This window comes from Chlorocebus sabaeus, chromosome 16 (genome assembly GCF_047675955.1).
Source record: "Chlorocebus sabaeus isolate Y175 chromosome 16, mChlSab1.0.hap1, whole genome shotgun sequence".
Lineage (NCBI taxonomy): Eukaryota > Metazoa > Chordata > Mammalia > Primates > Cercopithecidae > Chlorocebus > Chlorocebus sabaeus.
The window spans coordinates 14,849,405-14,864,025 of record NC_132919.1 but is presented as its reverse complement, the minus strand read 5'-3'; the positions used below and the strand labels follow the sequence as shown (position 1 = coordinate 14,864,025).

The 14,621-nt window shown below is 42.4% G+C and overlaps 1 long non-coding RNA gene across 1 annotated transcript; it reads right to left on the bottom strand.

The window, feature by feature from the left end:
• Positions 1-267: 267 nt before the first annotated feature.
• Positions 268-1,504, bottom strand: LOC119620236 (uncharacterized). The gene is made up of 3 exons (XR_005236709.2): positions 1,133-1,504; positions 744-1,018; positions 268-631 (listed from the first exon to the last, which is right to left on the bottom strand). It is a non-coding gene; the product is annotated as an uncharacterized lncRNA (long non-coding RNA).
• Positions 1,505-14,621: the final 13,117 nt, after the last annotated feature.

The window sequence follows — 14,621 nt, the reverse complement described above, 5'->3', positions numbered from 1 at the left end:
CATGGGGTACTAGCAGGGAATCTGGGCTTCCTGCTGAATGATAGTGGGGAATAGGCTGTTTCTTAGGCACAACATTACATTTGCCACATGTGGCTGCACAGGCTGGGCCCTGCCGGCTCCAAGGAAGGACTCCCCTTTACAAAGACTTCCAGTGAATGGTGCCCCTGGGCTTGTGCAATAGGGGTGGCCTTGCTCCTAAGTCATAACTCTGTGTATCCACTCAACATCTTTCAACTGATGGCCATAAAAGTCCCAATTCAAACTGATTTTTAAAACAGGGGGACTTTATTGTCTCATTTAACTGAAGAGTGAAGAGGCCTACGGGCTTTGGGGGTGGATTCAGAAGTCCACACCATCGGTGCTCTCTGACTCCAGACCTCTTTGATCCTTTCAGAGCAGCTCTTCTCTGTACGTCAACTCTATCCTCCGGTTAGGTCCTTTGATGGCCAAAATGGCTTTAGTAGTCTCAGATCCAATTTCTTTATAACTCTCCCTACACAAAAGAATAGAATCTTCTTCAATGGTTTCTCCAAACCCTGATTAAATATCTCCTCACGTCTCATGGACCTAAATTAGGTCTTGTTCATCCAAGTAGTGTACAGATAAATGTCTAGCAATTCCCTCTCCCTGTCTCTCTCACATAAGAAAAAGAAAAAGAAAAGAAGTAACAATGAAAAAAAAACCAAAAACCAAAAACAACCCTGATATGCAACATTTGATTTTTATGGCACAAACTCTCTCACCATGGCTGATTTCAGACTACCAATGTGATGTCCCTGGACCCAGCGTGGGGTAGAGGGGGCCGCAGTGGACTCTGAAGCCCCTGGGAGCTGGCTCCAGCAGTCTGCTAGGTCTATTTCTGAACCAGTTCCTGGGAATAGGTAGATAAGCCCTGCTGATTGGCTGAGGGAAATCAAAGGTGGCTGTCGAAGATGGTTGGGGCTAGTTCCATTCTTCCACATGTATGGTAGGGATGGAGAAAGTGGAGAGCAGTTGGCCAATTGAGAAATGTCTGGTACTGTTGAAGTTAATGCAGGAAGATGAGGATGGAAGGTAAACTGTTGGAGAGGAGAAGGCAGATAATGGAGCGAGATGTGGAAAAGGAGTCAAAGATAACGACTGGGTGGCTTACACAGAGCACGAAGCATGGGGACAATGAAGAGGAGTGAAGTTAAGGAGTAAGGACAGATTGACTAAAGTATTCATCTTTGCACTAAGGTATTCATCTAAGCTCTCTACAGTTTGGCCCCAGTTCATTTTCCAGGTCTATTTGGGAGGCAGTCTAGTGTCATGGGGACCAGTCTCATGATTTTGGGTGAGTTTGGGAAGCAATTCTGAACCTCTGCTCTCCTCAGAGCTTCATGGGGTGTTGTGAAGATTAACTCAGCCTTTGAGAAGGTGTAGGGCATAATGGCCACGAATGCAGTCTCTGGGGCCGGGCTGCCTCACTCAAACTCCAGTTCCACCAGTTATTGTCTGTGGGACCTTGGGCAAGTTGATTAAAGCCTGCACACCAGTTTTTGCATCTGTAAAATGAAGACTACCATAGTATTTGTCTCTAAGGTTGTTATGAAGATTATGTGAGTTAATAGAGGTAAAGTGGTTAGTATTAAAAGTACCTGGAAAATGACAAGTACTATTCAGAAGTGATAGCAATAGTTGTGTAAAGTGTTTAGCAGAATGTTAGGCTAATAGAAGCTACTAGATAGTCATTAGCTACACTTATTATTATGACCACCTGTTATTGCCTTAGCCAGTATTTTGTTTTGTTTTGTTTTGTTTGTTTGTTTTTAGAAATGAAGTCTCACTCTGTCACCCAGGCTGGAGCACAGTGGGGCCATCACTGCTCACTGCAACCTTGCATTCCTGGACTCAGGGTGTCCTCTCCCCTCAGCCTCCTGAGTAGCCAGGACTACAGGTCTGCAACACCTTGCGTGATACCCAGATTTTATGCTCCAGCCAATGTTCACATTTCCTGCTGTTTGCTAGAAAAATGATTGCAAGACACAGTGGGAAATGCAGACCACATCCATACATTTCTTCTTCCTCTAAACTCTCAGACACTGTGCTTGCAGCTCTGTGGGCACTTACTATTTCAGCTGCACAGTTTTGTTTTCTGTGGGCTTTCCTCATTTGCTCACATTCTTGAAGTGAGATGGTGGCTTGGCCACCGTGGGCAGGGTTTAAATCATATTGACTTTCTTGTGTCACCAAGGAGCTCTTGGATCATTAAGAAAAAGAGTGCGTATGCTGATTTCAATGCCTCAAACTCATCTTAACATAATCGAAGATATTTTGTCCGTGGGTCTTGGATCTTGGCTTTTTCTACTGTGATACAGGAGAAAAGAATGGGCTTATGTATCAGGCAGGGTGCCAGCAGGGGGCAGAATTCACCCCATGTGCTTCAAATGCACTTATTAATGCATAAAAGACTAATGCATTAATAGGTTAATAAATACAGGGATGAACTAAAGACTGGCAGGGCTAGGCTGGGCGTGGTGGCTCACACCTGTAATCCCAGCACTTTGGGAGGCTGAGGTGGGTGGATCATGAGGTCAGGAGATCGAGACCATCCTGGCTAACATGGTGAAACCCCATCTCTACTAAAAATAAAAAAGAAAGAAACAAACAAAAAAATTAGCCAGGCGTGGTGGCGGGCACCTGTAGTCCCAGCTACTCAGGAGGCTGAGGCAGGAGAATGGCGTGAACCCAGGAGGCGGAGCTTGCAGTGAGCCAAGATCATGCCACTGCACTCCAGCCTGCGACAGTGTGACACTCTGTCTCAAAAGAAAAAAAAAAGAAAGAAAAAAAAGACTGGCAGGGCTAAGGAAACCAACCAAGGGTGGGTGACAAGGCACCCAGAGAACAGTAACAGTGGGAAGTGCTACTTCCCTAAGTGATGAAGCAGGATATCGTGTTTTCAGAGCCCAGGGAAGGTGGAGTCCCAGAGGAGGAGCCACCAAGTTAGAGCTGTTGTTACCGTGATGCCCAGCTTCTCTGAGAAACATGGACCTAAGGTAGGGAGGGGAGAAGAGTAAAGGCTTGTCTTGCCTGCTCCTTTTTCTCACATTCAGATCTTCTGCGAGGGCCACCCATTGACTGAACTCAACCAAGAACCTGCCATCAACGAAGCCTGGGGGGCTCAGTCCTCAGAGGTCAGCCTGCTGGGGCAGGCGACAGGACCAAGAATAGAGAATGGATAACATGAATTTTAAAAATATATTTTCTGTGTTACAGTATATCCAAAAGAGTATCATTTCAACATGTCACTGATATAAAAATTATGATGTTGGTGATGTGCATTCTTCTTTTTTTGTACTAAGCCTTCAAATCGAGTGTATATTTTATTCTCCTAGTGTATTTGAATTCACACCAGCCACATTTCTGGAGCTTAATAGCCATATGTGTGCAGGGGCTATTACCTTGGAAAGTGTAGTTCTATAGTTCTAGTCTGTTATCAGTATCATTGGACTTAAACATGGAAATAAAAAGAAGGTCAATACAACAAAATGATATCTTAGTGAAGAATAATTGTAAAAGAATATGCCATTAAAGTCTTCAGGAAATCTAAGCCCGCATTCTAGGATTTAAAGTGCTTATTAACAGAGCTGATGAATGATTAAAAAGTCTTTTTCTCCTTCTAAAAACACGCTTTCTTTTCATCAAACAGAACAAAAGGAACCAACAACTCAATATGCAGATTATTTATGAGTCCCTCAGCTTTAAGAATCAGACGTAATACAAGTCTGCTATGTGTAAACCCTAATCAGTGATAAACACATGTATCAAAATTATGTGCCTATAATAGGATCTGTTTTCAAACACTTACTGAATGTACACCACATGTAAAGAATGAGCTTTATCGCCATGACCAGAAAATGTCACTACTTTCTATTCAGAATTTTTCCTTAGAGTAATAAAGCTGGACAGTGTTCTTTGCGGAACTTCAGAAGACTATGATTTCTTTTTCCATGAGAAGATTAGATTTTGTTATTTCCTAATCTTGTACGATTTCCAGTTTGTGACAATGTGGTTCATGTCCTTGCAATTTGGGAATGGTCGCTTGTTTTGGCTTTCCCAGTGAGATGGTTTTGTATAAAAAGCTTTTAAACTGTATCTTTCATTTTTCTTGGTTTAATTCTCAGCTAGGGAGATTTCTCCTGTTATGTCTGAGTCTCCCCATTTTCTCTTACTGATGAAGGAGAAAATGTGTACAAATATGCGTTTTTCTAAGGATACAGTATGATATTGTTGTATTGCTTTTACATAAATATGAACTTCTCTGATAGCTTTACCTTTTGGAAAGGGAAATGGAGCAAAATTGTATTCTGTCTATTGCTATTAGAAATTGGATTGAAATAGCTCAGTAAGCAATTTTTGCAACCTGTTGATTATGTGGTCTACTTCTAGCAGGCAAATCCAAGCATATATTAGAATATATTTGGGAACAATGAAAATTATGCAAGTTTATATCTCTCCTGCCCCTCAGCCTTTTCTCTCTTCTAGAACATTTTATCTTCATTGAACATTCATCTACTTCCGAAAGGATGAAGAAATGCTCGACTTTCATGCTTTTCTGCCTTCTGTTCAAGAGTGCCAAGTGGCCAAGAAGGACTCTTTTCCCAGAAGTATGTGTGTGCCCGTTTGAAAATTCTAGGGTTTCCAAAACCATGCCTGTGACTTGATGTTAGCATTCCGAAGACTCTTTATTCATGGTTTAAGCACTTCATGAAGAGTCCTCAGAGTAAACTCCTGGCTAAAGGTGGATGGCCTGAGTTGATCCAAAGGCCGAATAATTTCCAGACATTTCTTTTGGATGGAAACACATGTCTTTCCCTTGGCAATAATCTCCTTGGGAGATAAACAGGCACACCCCAACTTATAAACAGGCTTTGCAGAAATTTCATTTGAAGGTCAGTTCTTTAGAATGCATAGTGATTTCTTCCTATAGAAGTCATATTATAAATGGCAGTTAAGGATCAAAGCCAGCCCAAATATTCTTACTTAACCCAGACCTCGGTTGAAATAGTGCAACGGCAAAGAGCAGAAAACATAAAAGCCACACTGTGTGCATCTTGTATCCTTGTAGAAGTGGCATCTCATGGTGATGATGGGCACAGCTTCTGGGGCAGACTGACTGTGCTTGAATCCAGGCTTGGACACGCACTTGCTGTGTGACTTTGGGCAGGTCACTTGGCTCCTCAGTTTCTTCATTCATAAAAGGGGCATGGTATTAAGATCTATTTCACGGAGCTGTTGTGTGAGAATTTAAATACACACACATGCACGTGCACACACACACACACACACGTGCATTACTAGAAGAGTTCCTGGAACTCAGGAAACACCGTGTGGTTGCCTGCTCTCATTCTTGGTTCTAGTAACTGGCAAGATGCTGGATCTATTTCAACCACTGATTCATATTTCAGTGAACAAAGAGCAATACTGAAGGAGTATTAACAACAAAACAACAGAGAAAAAAAGTAGTAGATGGCATTTTCCCCACCCCACCCCGTCCCACAGCATTACTGTTTAGGAAAAATAAGATGAATTAGAGGAAACAGGAAACAGATAGGTACTGACGTTGAGTTATGGGACACGTTCAGTGTTTCCAAAGGTTGACTCTTTTTAAAAAGTTAAGTTTTTAAAAATTATAAGCAATTTGGAGAACATAGAAAAGCACAGGAGAGAAAAAATCTCCACATTGGAACCCCCAGAAATAGCCACCAATAACTTTTCATTTTGTCATCTTTTGGTATTTTGTCCTATGCATCTAAACAACTTCTCAAAAATAATTTATAATTTGATTTAAGCCATCTATATTATTTTCACACTTGATTTATTCTCTTAGCAGCATACTGTAAAATTTTTCTTTGTATTCATATAGTGTGTGATTTCTAAGGGCCTCATGGCTTCCATCATGGACAGAATAAAATGGATACAGACAATCCTTAATGGATGAACATTTAGATTGTTTCCGTTTTTATACTATTCTAAATAATGTTGTTATAATTATGCATATGGATAAAAGTTTACTGTTACTCTTTATTCCTTTTAACCAAGAAGTTAAATTTCCAGAGACGTATGGATAAATGTTACTTGAAACCTAAGGCATTTGATACATTTTGCTGAGCTAGCTTTTAGAGTGTTGCAATTCATCTTCTTTTCCAGCAATGCAAATGCAATGTTTTAGAACATTTTTTGAATTCTGACATTGAGAATGTATTTAATCTTGCCAATCTGTTAGATGAAAGGGGCATCTCATGATTTTAATTTTCCTTGTTAATCTGGTGTTGAACATTTTTCATATGTTTATTGTCCATGGGAATTTCTTTTGTCAATTAACTCTTCATGTTCTTTGACCATTTTTCTATAACTGTTCGGTTTTCATTTTTTTGCTTCCTTTAAGAAAAACCATTTTTTTCTTCTGTATTCATATAATAAGAAAATGTATCTAGAAAGGAAAAAAAAAATTGCACTGCCTGCTCTGGGTGAGACTGTTATTGGAAAGGAAGGTGAAGCCCCCCCAGGGACTGTTCATAGCAGCCTCTGCTGCACTGAGACGTGAAGCTGAGAGCGGGTGACTCAAAGCAAAGAGGCATCACATGCGGGGTCCAACAGCTGGAGCAGGAAGGAAACTCAGGAGCCAGCAGTATCTGATATATGGATAGATATTAATTATTATAGGTATGGGAAAATAATTGAAAAATTAAAATAAGAAGGGGATGAATTATTATGTGAAAGATTTTGAAAATATCAGACAAGTTGGGTGAAACAATTCTGCTGCTTTCTGGATGTCAGTTAAGTGGTCTCACTGATGAAGACTGTTTTTAACATTTTACGAAATAATAAGAATAACGTAGCCCAAAGACAGGTCACATCCCTACCACTGGAAAACGAGAGTAAGAGCAAGCTATCAATAATAAATGTACAATTATTTTCAATTGATGAAATTAGGGTTTGACTAATTAGGAAGAAAAGGACAAGTTCTCAGTTAATTTTTAAATTCTCAAAAAATTTAAATTTTATTGACCTAAGATGAAACACTGAAGGGTAGGAGTCCCTCTTTGAGAAAGAAATAGAATTACAAAATGCATAATTCGGCAGGAATGGCAGAATGTTGAAAAAGTAAGAACATTCAAAAGCGGGGAAGTTATATACAGATATTACACAAAAACACAAGTATACGATAGAAGTGGAACGGCAGAACTACGCGAAGATCTTAAAGGGGTGGTGGCATAGATATAACACAATATAAATGACAAGTCATGGCCGGGCGCATTGTCTCATGCCTGTAATCCCAGCACTTTGGGAGGCCGAGACGGGTGGATCACGAGGTCAGGAGATCGAGACCATCCTGGCTAACACGGTGAAACCCCATCTCTACTAAAAAATACAAACACAAAATTAGCCGGGCATGGTGGCATGCACCTGTAATCCCAGCTGTAATACCCAGCTGAGGTGGGAGAAAGACGTGAACCTGGGAGATGCAGCTTGCAGTGAGCTGAGATCGACCCACTGCACTCTGGCCTGGGCGACAGAGTGAGACTCTGTCTTAAAAAAAAAAAAAAAAAAAAAAAAAAATTACAAGTCATTGGTAAAATTCAGTATAAAGCTTAGAAGAATTAGAAAAAAAAAATCTTGGAGATTCACATGCCAAAAGGTATGGAAGTCATATACCTAGGAAACGATACTAATAAAAGGAGCGTATATAATATTCAACACCAATGGAGACAAGAAGCTGGATTGTATATTAGAAATACCTGTGGGACACGGCTATTTGGGGGTCAGTGGGATGGTAGAAAGGCACACAGTTAGAAAAACTTGGAGCGTGGATCAAGAGGGCAAAGGGCTTCAAGTCAGAGAAATAAATGTTACCTGCATCAGCAGCTGCATGATAGGCCCAGATGGGCCTGATGGGGGTTAGCAGGCGGTGGAGAGTAGCAGGTAACGGGAGAAAGACACTCCGAGTGAGTAAGCAGGGGTCCATATGACCTAGTGGGAGATGACAGGAACAACTGGACTCAAACAGGTTGTACCAAGGTGATCTGGCAGGAGGTGGTGAGGTAGGAGGTGGGACTAGACTCGACGTGGGACTAGACACGAGGTAGGGCTCAGACACCAGACCAAATTGAGGACTAACTAAGACAGGAATGGAGTGGAAGCAGCTTTCCATAAGACACGCCCACCAGTGTGCTACATCATTTTACCATTGCCATGGCCCCTGGAGTTATGGCCCCTTTCCATGGCAATCATCCTTTTGCATAAACCGCCCTTTGATGCACATGTAATTAAAAGTGGGTATAAATATGATTGGGAACTGCCCTGAGTTGCACCTCCCGGCACATGACCTTGTGCGGTAGCCCTGCTCTGCAGGAGCCGTCACAGAGCTGTAACTGCTGGAGGTGTAACACTGCCTCTTCAATAAAGCTGTTTTCTTCCACCCTACCACTGGCTTGCCTTTGAATTCTTTCCTGGCCAAAACCAAGAACTTTCATGGGCTAAGCCCTGCTTTGAGGCTCTCCTGCTGGATAGGCAGGGGCCCAGGGCACCCAGGAGGGAAAGGCGATAATTGGAGAGCTATAGAGTTAGCACAGGAGTTCAGCGGCTGAAGTGGAATTTACCAAAGGTACGTCTTTGGGGGATGGGCAGGAGCCTCTGTCCCAGGAGGATGAGTATTGGTTAGAACCATGACTCAGGATAGTCTGTTAACTCATGGATCTGCCTTACCACTTCCTGGGCAGCAAGCTGGGGTCGTGACTGTAGGGCCGTAGGGCAAGCACAGGAGATAAACTACCAGAAGGTAGAGGCCTTGCGTTTTGAATGAATGCACCTTTGGTAAAACAAAAATAACAACAAAAACACCTCAATTCTGAGGACTGGGATATGGCCAGTGCTGAAAGTAGAGCAAGTTGTGGACAAACAGGCCCAAATGATGGAAACAGGAATGAATCAAACAGCAAGAAAAAATGGAAAAGAAATGAAAGGAAATCTGTGTTTATACAAGTGTTTGCTTTTGGAATAGAAAATAGAATCTGTAAGAGAAAATAATTTTAGAGTGTTAGGAAAAATTATGAATTTGATATGGTAAAAATCCTTTTTAAAGTGCTTTATTTGTCTGGAATTCAGCATGTAGTTCTTCATAACCAAATCCAGTCCTTCAAATACCTGAGCTCTAAAAAGAATTCACCATTTGTATTTAAATATCTCTAAAATAGCTATTATTTTATCCCTCACTTACACAGAGTCTATTGAACTTTTGGCACAGATTCAGGGTCAGAGTTATTAACATCCCGCACCGTGCTGCGGAACTGCGTGCTCTGCCTGCTCCTTGCCTCTCCAGTTCTGTCTCTCAGTGTGGCATTATCAACCATCATTTCCACCATCAGGGTGCCCCTTCCTATAGAGCTGTTTCTTTCCCCTTTCTCTTCAGAAAATTCAGAATTTTCCCTTTTATTTCTTTGCTATTTAATGAAAAGTTGGATCTTGTCAGGATTAAAATCAGTTTAAAGAAGGAAGAAAAAAATCAGTGGCTCTCATGAACAAACCCAGAGGAGGGGTAGTAACCTCAGTAACGAGGGAGTTAGACACCATCGGGAACCTGTTGGTTTCCCTTCTCTGCTTCCCTCTTCCTGTGGCTACATCGTCACAGTGCAACACAATTGCATGGTTGATAATATGGCCTCCAGCTTGGCAACATCTCCATGTCTGGAAAAGGGAAAAGACTTCTATCATTTTTTTTAGAGGTGAGTCTTACTATATTGCCCAGGCTGGCCTGAAACTCCTAGGTTCCAGGGATCTTCCCACTTCAGCCTCCACAGTAGCTGGCACTGCAGGCACACACCAATGCACCCAGGTACCACTTCCAATTTAACCAGAAAAAAACTTCCTAGAAAGTATGCTGATTGGCCAGGCTTAAATCATACATTCATGCCTTGGACCATGGCAGGGGATGGTGGTGAGGCACTGTGAATAACTCTGCTTGGGTCATGTGTTTACGGCTTGTGGCCATGGGTCAGAACATCTTATAAGAAGGGAGGCTGTGGTGGAAGAATGATCACCACTGAGAGAATCATTGTGAGCTAGGAGGCAGTCTCAACTTGTGTTCATTATTATAATCAAACTTGTGAAGAATTTGAGATGATGAAATAAACAAGACAGTAAATGAGGGCACCTGGGATGTGGTGGGAGACATGCAAGGATTTGTAGAAGTTGCAGTGTGGATCTGGGTTTGCTTATTCCTAAGTGGCACTGGGTAAAGCGATGTTTCTGTAAGTACCAAATGGAAGTACTTTCCTGTAATGCAAAACTTGTGGGATCACTTTCTGAAAAGATTTTAGGACAGGGTTGATACATGCTTGTCTGGAATAGATGAAAAAAAAAAAAGCAAGTCTGCAGGAAGCAGGGATAGATGCCCCAAAGTGCACTTAAATTGTTCTGGGCAAATGTCCCCTTAAGAACCCCTTATGACTCTTGTAGGGTTTTACAAGGACACTGCTAAGGTCCCAGTGAAGAGCCTAACATCAGCCTGAGCCTGCTGAAAGAGAGCCTGAGACCCAAGGGCCCCAAGTGACATTGGCCCCAGGCTATGTCCTGCTCTCCCTCCAGCCCACCCTCAAAACTCAGTGAGAACGTAGCACCTATAAACATGTAATGAGAAGGAGTACAGACCCCCACTTACGGGCCTGTGGAACCCCCAACCATAGAAATAAAGGAAAATCTTGAGTTCCTCCAAGGGAAATTCCAGACACCTAGCCAGCCCAGAGAAGAAAATGAGCAACTCGATTAATCAAGAAGGCAACAGTGGCTTAAAACAATAACCAAGGAAGTTAGAGTCAGGAGATATTTGGTTCCCTACAGAAACTAAAGATAATAGACTTCTTTTTCTTTTATTTTAGGTTCAAGAGGCACATGTGCAGGTTTGTTACATGGGTGAATTGTGTGCTGCAGGGGTTTGGTGTGCAGATAATTTTGTCACCCAGGTAATCAGCATAGCACCCAATAGGTAGTTTTTCATTCCTCACTATCGTCCACCCTCAAGTAGGCCCCAGGGTCTACTGTTTCCTTCTTCGTGTCCATGTGTACTCAGTTTGTAGCTCCCACTTAAAAGTGAGAAAATGCTCTGTTTGGTTTTCTGTTCCTATGTTAATCCACTTAGGATAATGGCCTCCAGCTCCATCTATGTGGCTGCAATAAGGACATGATTTGATTCTTTTTTATGGCTGTGTAGTAGTCCATGGTGTATATGTACCATATTTTCTGTATGCAGTCCACCATCGATGGACATAAAGGTAACATCTTTTCTTTTCTTTTCTTTTCTTTTTGAGATGGAGTCTCACTCTGTCACCCAGGCTGGAGTGCAGTGGTGAGATCTCAGCTCACTGCAACCTCAGCCACCCAGATTTAAGTGATTCTCCTGCCTCAGCCTCCTGAGTAGCTAGGATTACAGGTGTACACCACTACATCTGGCTATTTTTTTGTGGTTGTTGTTGTTGTATTTTTAGTAGAGACAGGGTTTCACCATGTTGGTCAGGCTGGTCTCGAACTCCTCAGCCTCAAATGAACTGCCCGCCTCAGCCTCCCAAAAAATGCTGGGATTACGGGTGTGAGCCACAGTGTTCGACCAAGATTATACTTTAACCTGTGTCCCTGAGTTGTTCTCTAGAAACCTAGACCCCTACCAAATAGATCCACTGGTGCATACACCCCAGGTAAGAAGGAACTGAGGACTGAACTCCGGACTGCCATTCTTTGTTCTAAATTTCTTCCCGAGAGGCCTGGAGGAGGTCATGCTTACAGGTTCAGACCTAATGTCTTTTCTGCTGATCTCAGGTCTTCAGACAAAGTTTCATTTCCTTAATCAATTACGAACCAGAAAATCTTTGAATCTACCTGTGACCTATAAACCCCTGATTGAAGATGTTCTGCCTTTTTAGGTCAAACTAATGGATAGCCTCTACATATTGGTTTATGACTGCCCGTAACCTCTGCTTCCTCACCTTAAAAACTCTTACCTGTGGCCAAGCGCAGTGGCTCACACCTGTAATCCGAGCACTGTGGGAGGCCGAGGCAGACAGATCAGGAGGTCAGGAGATCGAGACCATCCTGGCTAACACGGTGAAACCCCATCTCTACTAAAAATACAAAAAAATTAGCTGGGTGTGGTGGCACGCACCTGTAATCCTAGCTACTTGGGAGGCTGAGGCAGGAAAATTGCTTGAACCCGGAAGGCGGAGGTTGCAGTGAGCTGAGATCATGCCACTGCACTGCAGCCTGGGTGACAGAGCGAGACTGTGTCTCAAAGAAAACCCGTACATGTAAGCCACTGGAGAATTCTTTTCTCCAGAATGAGCTGCCGGATTCTCCTTGGTTGATTCCCTGCAATAAAAGCCTTACTTTCTCTCGCTGCAAATCTCAATGTCAGTGTTTGGCTTTTCCGCACTGAGCAGGCAGACCCAAATTCAGTTCAGTAATAGTATCCATAGATTTAATGCATAGAAAAAGGCACACCTGTAACGCTAGAGAAGTGGGGCCCCCAAACAAAAACCTGTTCCATTAAAACTCCACGTTCATACTGGGCAGCCATTGAACAGACAGTGGATTCTGTGATATAACTTACTGAACCCATGAGAACGTCAAAAGCATTAGGTGATAAGTTGGAGAGAGGGAATTTGCATAAAGGCTCTCGTGAGTACTCTGAGGTTTATTTTGAGTTCAGCCTTTGCAATTAGCTCTGTCTGGATTCAGTTCCTAATTCCATCATTTACCAGTGGGTGACTCAGGGTTAGACACATCTTTTCTGAGCCATGGAGATAATAAAAATGACCTGTTTTGTCAAGATATAGTGAGGATTACAAGCACTGAGAGCTTTAGCACTATGTCTAGTATATCATAAGCAGTTTCTGGTATATTTGGTAAATGTCAGGTCAATCTTCTTTTATAGCCAAAGTGATCTCAAAATTTAAATGTGAGCATATCATTCTTCTACTCAAAACTGCCCCTATGGTTTCCCATTGCAATTGAAATGTGACCCAAACTTCTTATCATGGCTTATGAGTCTTTATATGTCTGGTTCTTATGTTAATTTGCAATCTAATTTTCTCTCTGTTTCCTTGTGTTTATTTTTCTTATCACATTGACTCCCTTTGTATTCCTCAAATGTCCCAGCAATTTCTGCAGCCATGAAAATGTCCCAAGACTTCCCCACATGGTCTTATCCTCTATCTTCCTCCATCACCTGCCATTTGCAGATGGTTGAATGGACCCCATTCCTATGGGTTTGCTGCTTGCTGGTGCTCTACTCTGGCCCCAACTATGCAATTACTGTTAGACCACATTCTTCTTTCTGAAGGTTGCCATGGGAGTTCCTTATAAACAAAGTACCTTGTTCATGTCCTGGTTTTGAGTCCCCTGAGTCTCTCAGGCACTGCTCTTGTCTAGTACCCCACGGATGTTTTTATTCAGACTGAAAACTGAGCCACACGTAGGATTTGAAACTCTGGCTCCTGACTCTCAAAGGGCTCACAAAGAACATTTCTCAGAGCCCCAGAATCCATCTCCTTCTGAACACTTGATCATTTTCATTCTTGAATGCACTCTACACTTACTTACCTAAAACCCTTTGCAGAGCCCCACAGTTGAAACATTTACGTGGCATATATGATAGACATCCTGACCAGTCATCCTGATCACGTGCAAAGACCTCGTTGGTCTCCATGAATCAATGGATTCATGGTTTTCCCTAAATGACAGAAAGACACTCTTTTCATCTGATTGCCTGGATGGGGCATGGCTCAGAAAATTGATCTTGGTAATCCACAGATTGGACCTAGCTCCTGTAGAATTACCTATGTTTTATGGTATCTGTACTAACATGTCTGACACAAAAACAGGATCGTTGACATTGGGGCACTTTTAGGATCTTGTGATAACTCTAGAATTTCTAATTTCCCTTCCTTTCTATATCAGTGTGGGCCTATGTTTTCAGCTGCATTTCTGGAGGCACAAGGATTCCAGTGCAAGAAGTTTATCTGGCAGATGATTCTACGAAACATCAGTAAAGAGTGGGGATATAAGGCAGGGAAGGAAATGAAGCAAATACACACCATGCACAACTAAGGCCTTCCTGCTGGGGTGCTCTCAGCGGCAGTGTGGAAGATACCTCCGAAGTATTAACTCGGGTCAGTTATTGCTTGAGGGCTGCTGGGGAGCTGTTAACTCCTTGGCACTTCCAGCTTTCTGGGAAGGTTCAGATAACTAGAGAAAGCGCTCAAAGAGACCTACGTGTTCGTGGTTGGAAGCTATCAGACTGATGTGTGCAGAAATGGTAAGAGCTAAGAGAATACAAGGGGGAAGGGTATCAACAGCATAGCAGCATCTACTACAGCATACCAGGAAATCATTGCCATCTTCCTGGCCATCATGATCTATGTTCGAAACTAACAAGGAATGCGGTATAAACAAATGACAGAAAATAGACTTTCTCTGCTCTAGGACCAGAGTTCACTCACCTTTGATGTCCTTTGCTCCCTCTGGATGCTATCTCTGACTCCCTCTGACACAATTGTCTTTGGACATCGTTAGATTAAAACTATGACACCTGGGATTTGATTTGCTCCCCA